This window comes from Oncorhynchus masou, chromosome 24, assembly GCF_036934945.1.
Source record: "Oncorhynchus masou masou isolate Uvic2021 chromosome 24, UVic_Omas_1.1, whole genome shotgun sequence".
NCBI lineage: Eukaryota > Metazoa > Chordata > Actinopteri > Salmoniformes > Salmonidae > Oncorhynchus > Oncorhynchus masou.
Window position 1 is genome coordinate 26,332,186 of NC_088235.1, and position 14,782 is coordinate 26,346,967.

Sequence of the window (14,782 nt, forward strand, 5' to 3'; positions counted from 1 at the left end):
GGCAGACATTGAGGGAGAGGGTCATTGAGTGAGACAGAGACTAAGGGAATGATTGAGTGGGAGGCAGACATTGAGGGAGAGAGTCATTGAGTGAGACAGAGACTAAGGGAATGATTGAGTGGGAGGCAGACATTGAGGGAGAGGGTCATTGAGTGAGACAGAGACTAAGGGAATGATTGAGTAGGAGGCAGACATTGAGGGAGAGAGAAAGAAGAGGGGAAGGATACATTAAGGGAGAAGGGGAGAGGTAGTCTGAGAGGGAAGTTGTGAAACGAGAGGGGGAGAGGTAGTCTGAAAGAGGGAAGTTGAGAGAAGAGAGGGACAGAGGGTGACGTCACTAGTTGGATTGCAGTGTTGAGTCCTACTAACTACTATAATACTGATTAGGGAAAGCCTAAGGGAAAACCCCAGGAGCCCTGAACGACAGAACGAGAAAGAAGGAGTAGAGAGAGAACGACAAGAGGCTCTTAACCACCCAGAGAGAGACAAGAGGAGAGGAGACAGAGACAGAATAAGGATTCTTTTTAATCTGGGAATTAGGAGCGTAGGAATCACAGAAACTACAGAAAAGGAACCACATAACCACAGTAAGTAGATTATTAATCTGTGTAAAATATGTTTCTTTTCAACGGCAGAGAAGCAGGAATTTGTAGTCCCTGCATTACATACCTACCTTCTTCATTGATTTCTTCTCATATTTCATTGCCTCATTCTGCCGACCCCTCGTACCTCACCTCTCGCCATACTTGTCATTCCCCTATAACCTCCGCCCTCTTCCCTTCCTCCCCTCTCCCGCTCTCCAGGTCATAATGCCCACTAACAGGACAAACTGTCCACTGACGCTGCAGTTTGGTCTGAGCAATCATGAGAGTTGCTACCTCACTGCAGAGGCCTTTGGCTTCAAGGTGAGATACGTCATCTGACACAGTTTGGTCTGATCAATCATGAGAGTTGCAACCTCACTGCAGAGGCCTTTGGCTTCAAGGTGAGATACGTCATCTGACACAGTTTAGTCTTACTGTGTCCTGTCTAGACTGGTGCCAGTCTGGTCAGCTTTAGCCAACTCCTTTGTCCTTTTTATGCCAGAGTAGAGTAGATGCCAACCAAGTTTGTCTAAATCAGGAAAGAGTTTGAAAGGAGGAAGACAGGAGAAGAGGATAGGACCGAGGGAGACAAGTGGAGCTATTCCCAGTGCTCTGTTTGACAGTGATCTCTCCTCCATCAGGTGAATGCATCGGCCCCCAGTCTGAAGAGGAAGCAGGTGTGGATGTTAGAGCAGGACTCCCAGGACCCCCAGGTGGTCTACTTCCACATCCATCTGGGCCGATACCTGGCCTCCGACAAGGATGGCAAGGTCACCTGCGAGGCCGAGGTCCAGAAGAGGGGTGGGGGTGTATGCCTTATGGCTAACGAGGCATGGTGCGATGAAAGAAACATACAGGAACTCAAATCCTTCTGTTCACCTGATTTAGAATTCCTCACAATCAAATGTAGACCGCATTATCTACCAAGAGAATTCTCTTCGATTATAATCACAGCCGTATATATCCCCCCCCAAGCAGACACATCGATGGCTCTGAACGAACTTTATTTAACTCTTTGCAATCTGGAAACCATTTATCCGGAGGCTGCATTCATTGTTACTGGGGATTTTAACAGAGCTAATCTGAAAACAAGACTCCCTAAATTTTATCAGCATATCGATTGCGCAACCAGGGGTGGAAAAACTTGGATCACTGTTACTCTAACTTCCGCGACGCATATAAGGCCCTGCCCCGCCCCCCTTTCGGAAAAGCTGACCACGACTCCATTTTGCTGATACCTGCCTACAGACAAAAATTTAAAAAAGAAGCTCCCACGCTGAGGTCTGTCCAACGCTGGTCCGACCAAGCTGAGACCACACTCCAAGACTGCTTCCATCACGTGGACTGGGACATGTTTCGTATTGCTTCAGATAACAACATTGACGAATACGTTGATTCGGTGTGCGAGTTCATTAGAACGTGCGTTGAAGATGTCGTTCCCATAGCAACGATTAAAACATTCCCTAACCAGAAACCGTGGATTGATGGCAGCATTCTCGTGAAACTGAAAGCGCGAACCACTGCTTTCAATCAGGGCAAGGTGTCTGGTAACATGACTGAATACAAACAGTGCAGCTATTCCCTCCGTAAGGCTATCAAACAAGCTAAGCGTCAGTACAGAGACAAAGTAGAATCTCAATTCAACGGCTCAGACACAAGAGGCATGTGGCAGGGTCTACAGTCAATCACGGACTACAGGAAGAAATCCAGCCCAGTCACGGACCAGGATGTCTTGCTCCCAGGCAGACTAAATAATTTTTTTGCCCGCTTTGAGGACAATACAGTGCCACTGACACGGCCTGCAACGGAAACATGCGGTCTCTCCTTCACTGCAGCCGAGGTGAGTAAAACATTTAAATGTGTTAACCCTCACAAGGCTGCAGGCCCAGACGGCATCCCCAGCCGCGCCCTCAGAGCATGCGCAGACCAGCTGGCAGGTGTGTTTACGTACATATTCAATCAATCCCTACACCAGTCTGCTGTTCCCACATGCTTCAAGAGGGCCACCATTGTTCCTGTTCCCAAGAAAGCTAAGGTAACTGAGTTAAACGACTAACCCCCCGTAGCACTCACTTCCATCATCATGAAGTGCTTTGAGAGACTAGTCAAGGACCATATCACCTCCACCCTACCTGACACCCTAGACCCACTCCAATTTGCTTACCGCCCAAATAGGTCCACAGACGATGCAATCTCAACCACAGTGCACACTGCCCTAACCCATCTGGACAAGAGGAATACCTATGTGAGAATGCTGTTCATCGACTACAGCTCGGCATTCAACACCATAGTACCCTCCAAGCTCGTCATCAAGCTCGAGACCCTGGGTCTCGACCCCGCCCTGTGCAACTGGGTACTGGACTTCCTGATGGGCCGCCCCCAGGTGGTGAGGGTAGGTAACAACATCTCCTCCCCGCTGATCCTCAACACTGGGGCCCCACAAGGGTGCGTTCTGAGCCCTCTCCTGTACTTCCTGTTCACCCACGACTGCGTGGCCACGCACGCCTCCAACTCAATCATCAAGTTTGCGGACGACACAACAGTGGTAGGCTTGATTACCAACAACGACGAGACGGCCTACAGGGAGGAGGTGAGGGCCCTCGGAGTGTGGTGTCAGGAAAATAACCTCACACTCAACGTCAACAAAACTAAGGAGATGATTGTGGACTTCAGGAAACAGCAGAGGGAACACCCTCCTATCCACATCGATGGAACAGTAGTGGAGAGAGTAGCAAGTTTTAAGTTCCTCAGCATACACATCACAGACAAACTGAATTGGTCCACTCACACAGACAGCATCGTGAAGAAGGCGCAGCAGCGCCTCTTCAACCTCAGGAGGCTGAAGAAATTCGGCTTGTCACCAAAAGCACTCACAAACTTCTACAGATGCACAATCGAGAGCATCCTGGCGGGCTGTATCACCGCCTGGTACGGCAACTGCTCCGCCCTCAACCGTAAGGCTCTCCAGAGGGTAGTGAGGTCTGCACAACGCATCACCGGGGGCAAACTACCTGTCCTCCAGGACACCTACACCACCCGATGTTACAGGAAGGCCATAAAGATCATCAAGGACATCAACCACCCGAGCCACTGCCTGTTCACCCCGCTATCATCCAGAAGGCGAGGTCAGTACAGGTGCATCAAAGCTGGGACCGAGAGACTGAAAAACAGCTTCTATCTCAAGGCCATCAGACTGTTAAACAGCCACCACTAACATTAAGTGGCCGCTGCCAACACACTGACACTGACTCAACTCCAGCCACTTTAATAATGGGTATTGATGGGAAATTATGTAAATATATCACTAGCCACTTTAAACAATGCTACCTTATATAATGCTACTTACCCTACATTATTCTTCTCATATGCATACGTATATACTGTACTCTATATCATCGACTGCATCCTTATGTAATACATGTATCACTAGCCACTTTAACTATGCCACTTTGTTTACATACTCATCTCATATGTATATACTGTACTCGATACCATCTACTGTATCTTGCCTATGCTGCTCTGTACCATCACTCATTCATATATCCTTATGTAGATATTCTTTATCCCCTTACACTGTGTATAAGACAGTAGTTTAGGAATTGTTAGTTAGATTACTTGTTGGTTATTACTGCATTGTCGGAACTAGAAGCACAAGCATTTCGCTACACTCGCATTAACATCTGCTAACCATGTGTATGTGACAAATAAATTTGATTTGATTTGATTTGAACAGAGACTGCCGCTTCCTGATTGCTGCCCAATCAGACGGCCGCTGGGCACTGCAGTCTGAACCCTATCTGAGGGTCTTTGGAGGTTCCTGTGACTACCTGTTCTGCTTCACCCAGGTGATGACAGAGGCAGAGCTGTGGACAGTACACCTGGCACTCCACCCGCAGGCCAACCTGCTCAGTATAGCCCGCAAGCGCTAAGCCCACCTGTCTCCCTGCAATGGTGAGATCGCCATGGACCGGAACATTCCGTGGGGGGTAGCAGCGCTCCTGACGCTCGTCTACCTGGATGGGAAGTACCGGCTCAAGACCTGTGACAGCCGTTACCTAGTCAACGATGAGAAGCTGTCAGCGGAGAGTGGGAGGAGCACGGTGTACACACTGGAGCTGAAGTGTGGGAAGCTGGCGTTTAAGGACTGTGATGGGAAGTACCTGAGTCCCATGGGCCCCACGGGGACACTGAGGTCTGGCAGGTGCAGCAAGCCGGGAAAGGAAGAGCTGTTTGACCTGGAGGAGAGCCACCCTCAGGTGGTGCTGATGGCAGCCAACAGTAAATATGTGTCTATACGGCAAGGTAAGACATACACCACATACACAGTAGAGGAAACATAGTATGAACATGTGCATCACACACACATAAATAAACAGTACACAACTCTTACATTGTCTTTCTGTTTTTAGTTTCTCTCTCTCTCCTCTCTAAAACTACTCTTACAACTGCTACTACTACAACTACTGCTACTACTACTCCCACATAATTCTCGTACCACTTGAGACCTACTGTGGTAACTGAGCTTTCAGATGTACAGGAAAAACTTTAGTGGCCGTAATGAATATGCATGGTCTCATACCACTGCCACTCGATAGGGATGTTTGACAGCCGATAGGGACTGTTCCATAAGTATGGGTAATGTAGTTTTCAGGTTCCTTACCTTGTCATATTGCCTGAGGTTGGGTGTTTCCTCTAAGACCAGATGAACACGGTTGATATGGTGTCGTGTGTGTGTGTGTGCGTGCGAGTGTGCAGGCGTTGATTGATTGTTCTGTTTCTAACATTCTATTATTGTGCTGTTATAGGGCTTTTAGTAGTAAAATTCCACTGATTCCTTACAGTAGCTTAAAGGAATATTTTAGGATGTTGGCAATGAAGCCCTTTATATACTTGCCCAGAGTCAGATGAACTCATAGATAGCATTTTTATTTCTCTGCATCCAGTATGAAGGAAGTTAGAGGTAGTTTCGTGAGCCAATGCTAACTAGCAGTTACATAAACTTCCAGTCATTGAGCTAACACTAGTTAGCAACTTCCTTCAAACTGCACGCAGAGACTTTAAAAATGGTATCCACAAGTTCATCTGACACTGGGGAAGTAGAAATGCTGAAGTATCCCTTTAACTTTAACTTTATTTTACCAGGTAAGTCAGTTAAGAACAAAGTCTTATTTTCAATGACAGCCTAGGAAAGCTCGCTGCCATTGGACTCTGGAGCAGTGGGAAAGCATTCTCTGGAGTGATTAATAACTTTTCCCCATCTGGCAGTCCAACAGACAAATCTGGGTTTGGCGGAAGCCAGGAGAACGCTACCTGCCTCAATGCATAGTGCCAACTATGTTTCGGGCTAGTTAGTTCCAGTGAAGGGAAATCTTAATGCTACATCATACAATGACAGTCTAGACGATTCTGTGCTGCCAACTTTGTGGTAGCAGTTTGAGGAAGGCCCTTTCCTATATTAGCATGACAATGACCCCATGCACAAAACGAGGTCCATACAAAAATGGTTTGTCGAGATTGGTGTGGAAGAACTTGACTGGCCTGCACAGAGCCCTGACCTCAAACCCATCGAACACCTTTGGGATGAATTGGAACACCGACTGCGAGCCAGGCTCTTTTTCTTTTGCAAAGGTAGCAACAGCCAAAATAGTCAGTATGCTGGCAGAGCTTAAATGCTCCAATGCCACAGGCCTGGATAATATCCCTGCAGGTTTCTTATAGATTCTGCTGAGCAAATTGGCCCTTGTATTACGCATACTGTTAATCTCTTGAACAAGGCACCTTTCCCAGGGACATGAAACAAGCTAAAGTTATACCTCTGTATAAGAAGGGGATAAAGTCTGACCCTGGAAATTATAGGCCTGTATGAATATGTTAACAAACAGAGTCTAATACATGATTTTCAGTCGGGTTTTAGAAAAACATACTCCACTGATTCATGTCTACTTTACTTGACTGACTTCATCAGGAAAGAGATTGATGAGGGAAATCTGTGTGGAATGGTACTGCTTGACCTACAGAAGGCCTTTGATACAGTTAACCACTGTCTCCTAATCTCCAAACTGGAGGCCTGAGGTTAAACAGTATCCATCCAGGCTGTATAAAGTCCTATTTATCAGGAAGAGAGCTGTAACGGCTTTCATCGGAAGAAGAGGAATCATCGGACCAAAATGCAGCAGGGTACGTGCTCATCTTTAATAATTGCACTGAACATTGAATAAACAAAACAACAAAAAGGAAAACCGCAACAGTCCTGCAAGGTGAATAACACTAAACAGAAAACGACCCACAACCTAAGTATGATTCCCAATCAGACACAAAGAAAGACAGCTGTCCCTGATTGAGAACCATACCTGGCCGAAACATAGAAATACAAAAACCTAGACATACAAACATAGAATACCCACCCAAATCACACCCTGACCAAACAAAAATAGAAACATACAAAGCAATCTACGGTCAGGTCATGACAAGAGCAAGTAGTAGAGGCTAATGGTTCACTGTCCTTAGATCAGAGAAAGCCTGCAGGTCCTGATCTTTTTGATCCCTGCTTTTTAAATCTGGCAGCTGATTTCATAGCTGAACCACTTACATATCTGTTCAATCTAACCCTGGAATGTAATGAAATTCTGATAATCTGGAAATCAGCATTTGTCTTAAGACTTTTAAAAGGGGGAGATCCAACTATTTTAAATAATTATAGGCCAATCTCAAAGCTGTCAGCCCTGGTGAAAATACTTGAAACCCTTGTGAGTGAACAGCTAAAAGAGTTTTTATTTACAAACTCTATTTTATCAATGTACCAATCGGGACTCAGGAAGAAGCTGGCCTTCTCTAGTCACTCGTAGGCTCAGGCAGTGGCATACTTTTATTTACAAAGCCATTTTGGGTTTACTACCTTTTTATTTGGCCATTTTTATTGTCCAGAAATGTGGTGGGTACTCTCTTCGTTCGCTGGACTTTATCCTGCTAACTGTTCCAAATGTCCGAACTGAATTTGGTAAAAGGACTTTTATGTACTCTGTGCAATCGTCTTGGAACGCTTTACAAAATATTTTTAAACTGGAAGAACTTGTCCCGATTGATATTTTTAAATCACTGATGAATGATCTTGAGACTGATTCCCTGACCTGTCAATGTTTTTAATTTGCTGTTTTTGATTTTGTTACACTCTTATGAATTCTATGGTTTTTACTAGAATTACTTGTAGTTTTTCATGTTGTTTGTCTGTAATTTTTGTAATGACTTGGTGCTGCCTATCTTGGCCAGGACACTCTTGAAAAAGAGATTTTAAATCTCAATGCGCCCTTCCTGGTTAAATAAAGGTTACATTTAAAAATTAAAAATAAACTGTCTCAGGCAAAACCAATAAGTTGTGGCATTCCACAGGGGAGCGTGCTTGGGTCTCTGCTGTTTTTATTGTATATTAATGATATGAAAGATGCTTGTTCTTGCCATCTTTTTCTTTATATGGATGACTCTACACTTCTGGTGTCTCACAAAAGTAAAACTATGTTGGAGAGCATAGTTAGCACAGAGCTTACTAACATTAGCAAATGGCTTGGAGATAATAAGCCATCTCTGCACTTAGGGAAAACTGAAGCAATTATTTTTGGATTCAGACCTAAATTGTGTAGGTCGTCTGAAATCAGGGTGGAGTTAGGGGGTGAGGTGCTGACTACTAAAACCTCTGTTAGCTACTTGGGATATATCCTGGAAGCTTGGGAGGTGTGAGTATGGCCAATAAGGTGCTAGGGAAGGTTAATGCCAGGACTAAGTTTTTGGCTAGGAAGTCCAAGCTGCTTGATAAGGACGCCATGAAAGTGCTAGCTACTGCCCTCATTCAATGCCATTTTGACTACGCTAGTACTTCCTGGTTTGGGGCTCCGGGCAGCCGAGCGGAAATGGAGGAAAACTCGCCTCCCTGCGGACCTGGCATCCTTTCACTCCCTCCTCGCTACATTTTCCTCCTCTGTCTCTGCTGCTAAAGCCACTTTCTACCACTCTAAATTCCAAGCATCTGCCTCTAACCCTAGGAAGCTCTTTGCCACCTTCTCCTCCCTCCTGAATCCTCCTCCCCCTCCCCCCCCTCCTCCCTCTCTGCAGATGACTTCGTCAACCATTTTGAAAAGAAGGTCGACGACATCCGATCCTCGTTTGCTAAGTCAAACGACACCGCTGGTTCTGCTCACACTGCCCTACCCTGTGCTCTGACCTCTTTCTCCCCTCTCTCTCCAGATGAAATCTCGCTTCTTGTGACGGCCGGCCGCCCAACAACCTGCCCGCTTGACCCTATCCCCTCCTCTCTTCTCCAGACCATTTCCGGAGACCTTCTCCCTTACCTCACCTCGCTCATCAACTCATCCCTGACCGCTGGCTACGTCCCTTCCGTCTTCAAGAGAGCGAGAGTTGCACCCCTTCTGAAAAAACCTACACTCGATCCCTCCGATGTCAACAACTACAGACCAGTATCCCTTCTTTCTTTTCTCTCCAAAACTCTTGAACGTGCCGTCCTTGGCCAGCTCTCCCGCTATCTCTCTCAGAATGACCTTCTTGATCCAAATCAGTCAGGTTTCAAGACTAGTCATTCAACTGAGACTGCTCTTCTCTGTATCACGGAGGCGCTCCGCACTGCTAAAGCTAACTCTCTCTCCTATGCTCTCATCCTTCTAGACCTATCGGCTGCCTTCGATACTGTGAACCATCAGATCCTCCTCTCCACCCTCTCCGAGTTGGGCATCTCCGGCGCGGCCCACGCTTGGATTGCGTCCTACCTGACAGGTCGCTCCTACCAGGTGGCGTGGCGAGAATCTGTCTCCTCACCACGCGCTCTCACCACTGGTGTCCCCCAGGGCTCTGTTCTAGGCCCTCTCCTATTCTCGCTATACACCAAGTCACTTGGCTCTGTCATAACCTCACATGGTCTCTCCTATCATTGCTATGCAGACGACACACAATTAATCTTCTCCTTTCCCCTTCTGATGACCAGGTGGCGAATCGCATCTCTGCATGTCTGGCAGACATATCAGTGTGGATGACGGATCACCACCTCAAGCTGAACCTCGGCAAGACGGAGCTGCTCTTCCTCCCGGGGAAGGACTGCCCGTTCCATGATCTCGCCATCACGGTTGACAACTCCATTGTGTCCTCCTCCCAGAGCGCTAAGAACCTTGGCGTGATCCTGGACAACACCCTGTCGTTCTCAACTAACATCAAGGCGGTGGCCCGTTCCTGTAGGTTCATGCTCTACAACATCCGCAGAGTACGACCCTGCCTCACACAGGAAGCGGCGCAGGTCCTAATCCAGGCACTTGTCATCTCCCGTCTGGATTACTGCAACTCGCTGTTGGCTGGGCTCCCTGCCTGTGCCATTAAACCCCTACAACTCATCCAGAACGCCGCAGCCCGTCTGGTGTTCAACCTTCCCAAGTTCTCTCACGTCACCCCGCTCCTCCGCTCTCTCCACTGGCTTCCAGTTGAAGCTCGCATCCGCTACAAGATCATGGTGCTTGCCTACGGAGCTGTGAGGGGAACGGCACCGCAGTACCTCCAGGCTCTGATCAGGCCCTACACCCAAACAAGGACACTGCGTTCATCCACCTCTGGCCTGCTCGCCTCCCTACCACTGAGGAAGTACAGTTCCCGCTCAGCCCAGTCAAAACTGTTCGCTGCTCTGGCCCCCCAATGGTGGAACAAACTCCCTCACGACGCCAGGACAGCGGAGTCAATCACCACCTTCCGGAGACACCTGAAACCCCACCTCTTTAAGGAATACCTAGGATAGGATAAAGTAATCCTTCTCACCCCCCCCTTAAATGATTTAGATGCACTATTGTAAAGTGGCTGTTCCACTGGATGTCATAAGGTGAATTCACCAATTTGTAAGTCGCTCTGGATAAGAGCGTCTGCCAAATGACTTAAATGTAATGTAATGTAATGTTTGGGGGCTTATCTAAATTTATGAAGGGGAAGCTCCAGATAGCCCAGTATAAGTTGCGCAGGGTAGTATTGAAGGTGAGTCCACGTACTCCCATAGGCAGGAGCTGCTTTCAGGAACAAAACTGGCTGCCTGTTGAGGCTAGGGTGTTGGAGGAGATGAGCTGGAGCTTGCCGTTGAGTCTTGTTCTGTGCACAAACTGTGCAAGAGGCGACAAATGCGGACACGTCCGGGACCATGGTAGGCCACCAAAAGTGCTGTCGCACAAAGGCCAGAGACTGATGGGCGCCCGTGTGGCAGGCCAGCCTGGAGGACTGGTCCAACTCCAGGACCCCGGAGTGGACGGTGTTGGGAAAGAACACCCGGTAATCAGCGCCCCCCCCCACTCAGTCAAACTACTCTATCAAATCATAGACTTAATTATAATATAATAACACACAGAAATACGAGCCTTAGGTCATTAATATGGTTAAATCCGGAAACCATAATTTCGAAAACAAAATGTTTATTCTTTCAGTCAAGTACGGAACCGTTCCGTATTTTATCTAACGGGTGGCATCCAGAAGTCTAAATATTGCTGTTACATTGCATAACCTTCAATGTTATGTTATAATTACGTACAATTCTGGCAACTTAGTTCGCAAACGGCCAGGCGGCCCAAACTGTTGCATATACCCTGACTCTGCGTGCAAAGAACGCAAGAGAAGTGACACAATTTCCCTAGTTTCATATTGCCTGCTAACATTGATTTCCTTTAACTAAATATGCAAGTTTTAAAAAATGTACTTCTGTGTATTGATTTTAAGAAAGGCATTGATGTTTATGGTTAGGTACATTCATGCAGCAATTGTGCTTTTTTCACAAATGCGCTTTGTTAAATCATCCCCCATTTGCGAAGTTGGCTGTCTTTGTTAGGAAGAAATGGTCTTCACACAGTTCGCAACGAGCCAGGCGGCCCAAACTGCTGCATATACCCTGACTCTGTTTCACAGAACGCAAGAGAAGTGACACAATTTCCCTAGTTAAAAGAAATTCATGTTAGCAGGCAATATTAACTAAATATGCAGGTTTAAAAATATATACTTGTGTATTGATTTTAAGAAAGGCATTGATGTTTATGGTTAGGTACACATTATGGTTAGGTACATTGCTTTCTTTGCGAATGCGCTTGTTAAATCACCCGTTTGGCGAAGTAGGCTGTGATTCAATGATAAATTAACAGGCACCACATCGATTATATGCAACGCAGGACAAGCTAGAGAAACTAGTAATATCATCAACCATGTGTAGTTAACTTATGATTATGTTAAGATTGATTGTTTTTTTATAAGATACGTTTAATGCTAGCGAGCAACTTATCTTGGCTCCTTGCTGTACTCGCATAACAGGTAGTCAGCTTGCCACGCAGTCTCCTCATGGAGTACAATGTAATCGGCCATAAACTGTGTCCAAAAATCCCGATTACCGATTGTTATGAAAACTTAAAATCGGCCCAAATTAATCAGTCATTCCGATTAATCGGTCGACCTCGAGTTGAGTCCCCGGTAGTCAATTCATGGGCGCAGGGTCTTGTCATTTTTCTCCACAAAGAAGAAGCCTGCACAGGCGGGAGAAAACGAGGGACGAATAAATCCAGCTGCTAGGGAGTCCACAATGTAGGTTTAGTCTCCAGTCCCGACAGAGGGTACAGACGTCCCCGGACGACGTGGTGCTAGGGAGAATGTCAATCCCACAGTCATAGGGTCAGTGCAGCAGAAGCGACGTGGCCCGGGCCTTGCTGACCTCCTCCCGAGGTCCTGGAACTCCGTAGGAATGGCGGAGAGGTCCGGGGGACCTTCTGAGCCCCGAGGAAGATGTCACTGGGAAGTTGGTGCTGACTTCAGGCAATGGGCGTGGCAGAACGGGCTCCAGCCCATGATGGCACCAGTAGACCAGTTAATGAGGGTATTGTGTCATTGGAGCCAGGAGAATCCCAATACCACGGGAACCAGAGGGTACTTGATGAGCTGGAACTGGATAGCATCGCTCTGGTTCCCTGGTTCCCTGACACCCATAGGTGAATGGGAGTGGTGTTCTGGGTTACTCGGGCCTCTAGAGCGTCCAGTGCTCTAACGTCCAATGGAATGGAGAGGGGCTGAGTGGGGATGTTCAGCTTGGACGCCAGTGTAGCGTCCAAAAAATCTATTGTCGGCCCCAGAATCAATGGGAACCCAGAGAGATTTGGACTGGTCTCCCCACAGCAGAATGGCCTTAAAATGAGTGGAAGCAGTGGAAGCAGGAACGTTCTCCATATGGCCCACCAGAGTCCTTGCTCCTGCCGGTGAGCCTGGCATCTTTAGAGGACAAGAGGGCACAAAATGACCAAGAGTCCCACAAAACAGACAACTGTTCATGTCGATCCTGTATTTCCGTTCCGCTGGCGACAGCCCAGCTCTACCTAGTGGCATAGGCTCAGGAAGCGGTGATTCGGACGTTTTCGGCAGCCCTCGGGGCAGGTCAGGAACCCTCAGATCCTCTCGGCATCGAGACCATCAGGAGCTTCCAGGTTGACTCGGAGGCAAGGTGGGATCCCTGGGCATGAGAGCAAAATCGAATTCCATCTCCCTCCGTCGTTCCTGTAGTCGCCCATCGATTTGGATGGTCAAAGTGCAGCAAGCTCGTCCTTGACCACCTCCGAGACGCCTTGCAGGAACATATCGAACGGTGCTTCCTGGTTCCAAGCACTCTCCACTGCCAACGTGCGGAAATCCATTGCATAGTCAGCCATACTGCAGACACCCTGCTGAAGTTAGATTAGCCTTTGGGCAGCGTCTCTCCCTGGAGAATGGGGTGTAAAAAAACGTCTTCACCTCTGCCATGAATCCCTCCAGACTTAGGCATATGGCCGGCTGCTGTTCCCATACAGCAGTAGCCCAGGTGAGAACCCTCCCGGACATCAGCGTGATGAGATAGGCTATCTTGGAGCCATCCGAGGGGAAGGAGGATAGCTGAAGCTCGAAAATGAGGGCACACTGATCTAGAAACGCCTGATAGGTGCTCGACTCTCCATTTAAGTGTTCCGAGGGGGGGGGGGGTAAACGGGGCTCCCGAGTTGGTGGAGTGGCCGATTGAGGCGGCAATGCCAGCAGCTGGATTACTGAGGTTTTACTGAGGGGCTGTGGGGTTACCACTGTGGTAACCCCACAGACAACCCGCTGAATTGCTCCAGAAAACCGTCCAATGCCCGGTGATGCTGTTCAGCCAACGTTTGGACCCCCTCCATAAGGCCACGATGCAGTTCCTCGTGCCTCCCTATGGTGGCTTCTTGGGAGGAGATGGCGTTGCGCAGCTGGCCCGGGTCTGCTGGGTCAGTCATGGCCAGTTAGTACAATCAGGTATCAAGGTAAGACCCAGACGCAGACTGTGTGAAGTAACAATGTTTATTACAGCAACAGGGGCAAAGGTACAGGACGGCTGGCAGGCAGGCTCAGGGTCAGGTCAGGCAGAGTGGTCAGGCGGGTGGGTACAGGGTCAGGACAGGCAAGGGTCAAAAACCAGGAGGATGAGAAAAGACTGGGAAAAAGCAGGAGCTGACACAAAAACGCTGGTTGGCTTGACAAAAAGACGAACTGGCAACAGACAAACAGAGAATACCGGTATAAATACACTGGGGATAATGGGGAAGATGGGAGACACCTGGAGGGGGTGGAGACAAGCACAAAGACAGGTGAAACAGATCAGGGTGTGACAGTGTCATTAGATTTGGGGTGGGGTTGCGGGGGTCCCCCGCTGAAGTTTGAATACCACTGATCTGATGTTCAGTGTATAGTCTGTGTGTTTGATGCTGGGGTCTTTGGCCCATTCCTCTTGCTCTGAGGTAAAGATGTGTTACTCCAACCTGAGGGTTGGAACAGTAGCTGTGGTTCATTGTTCCTGGTTAGTGCTACTATCTGCAACAACCAAATGGCTGAGTGAGACGAGCAGAAAGTAATGACCTCGAGGCCTGAGGAGTACAGGAAACATCAGGGAAGATATGCCGATGACCAGTGGTGTAGTGGAGGGTAAACGCAAATGAACACAGTTTACCCACCTGTTGCAGAATAATGCATAAAAAATATAAGGAGTGTTACTTTTTTTTCAACAATCAGAGTTTACCCACCTGTTTACCCACCTGTTCACCCACATATTTACCCACCTGTTTCCACTACATGTCTCTACATCTCTCTACCGCCAAGCCACAAGACTCCCGAACAGCTAATCAAAGGGCTACCCAGACCCCTCTTTT

At 47.8% G+C, this 14,782-nt stretch overlaps 1 pseudogene; it reads left to right on the forward strand.

The window, feature by feature from the left end:
* Positions 1-809: 809 nt before the first annotated feature.
* Positions 810-14,782, forward strand: part of LOC135511947 (fascin-2-like) — a 28,855-nt pseudogene continuing 14,882 nt past the window's right edge.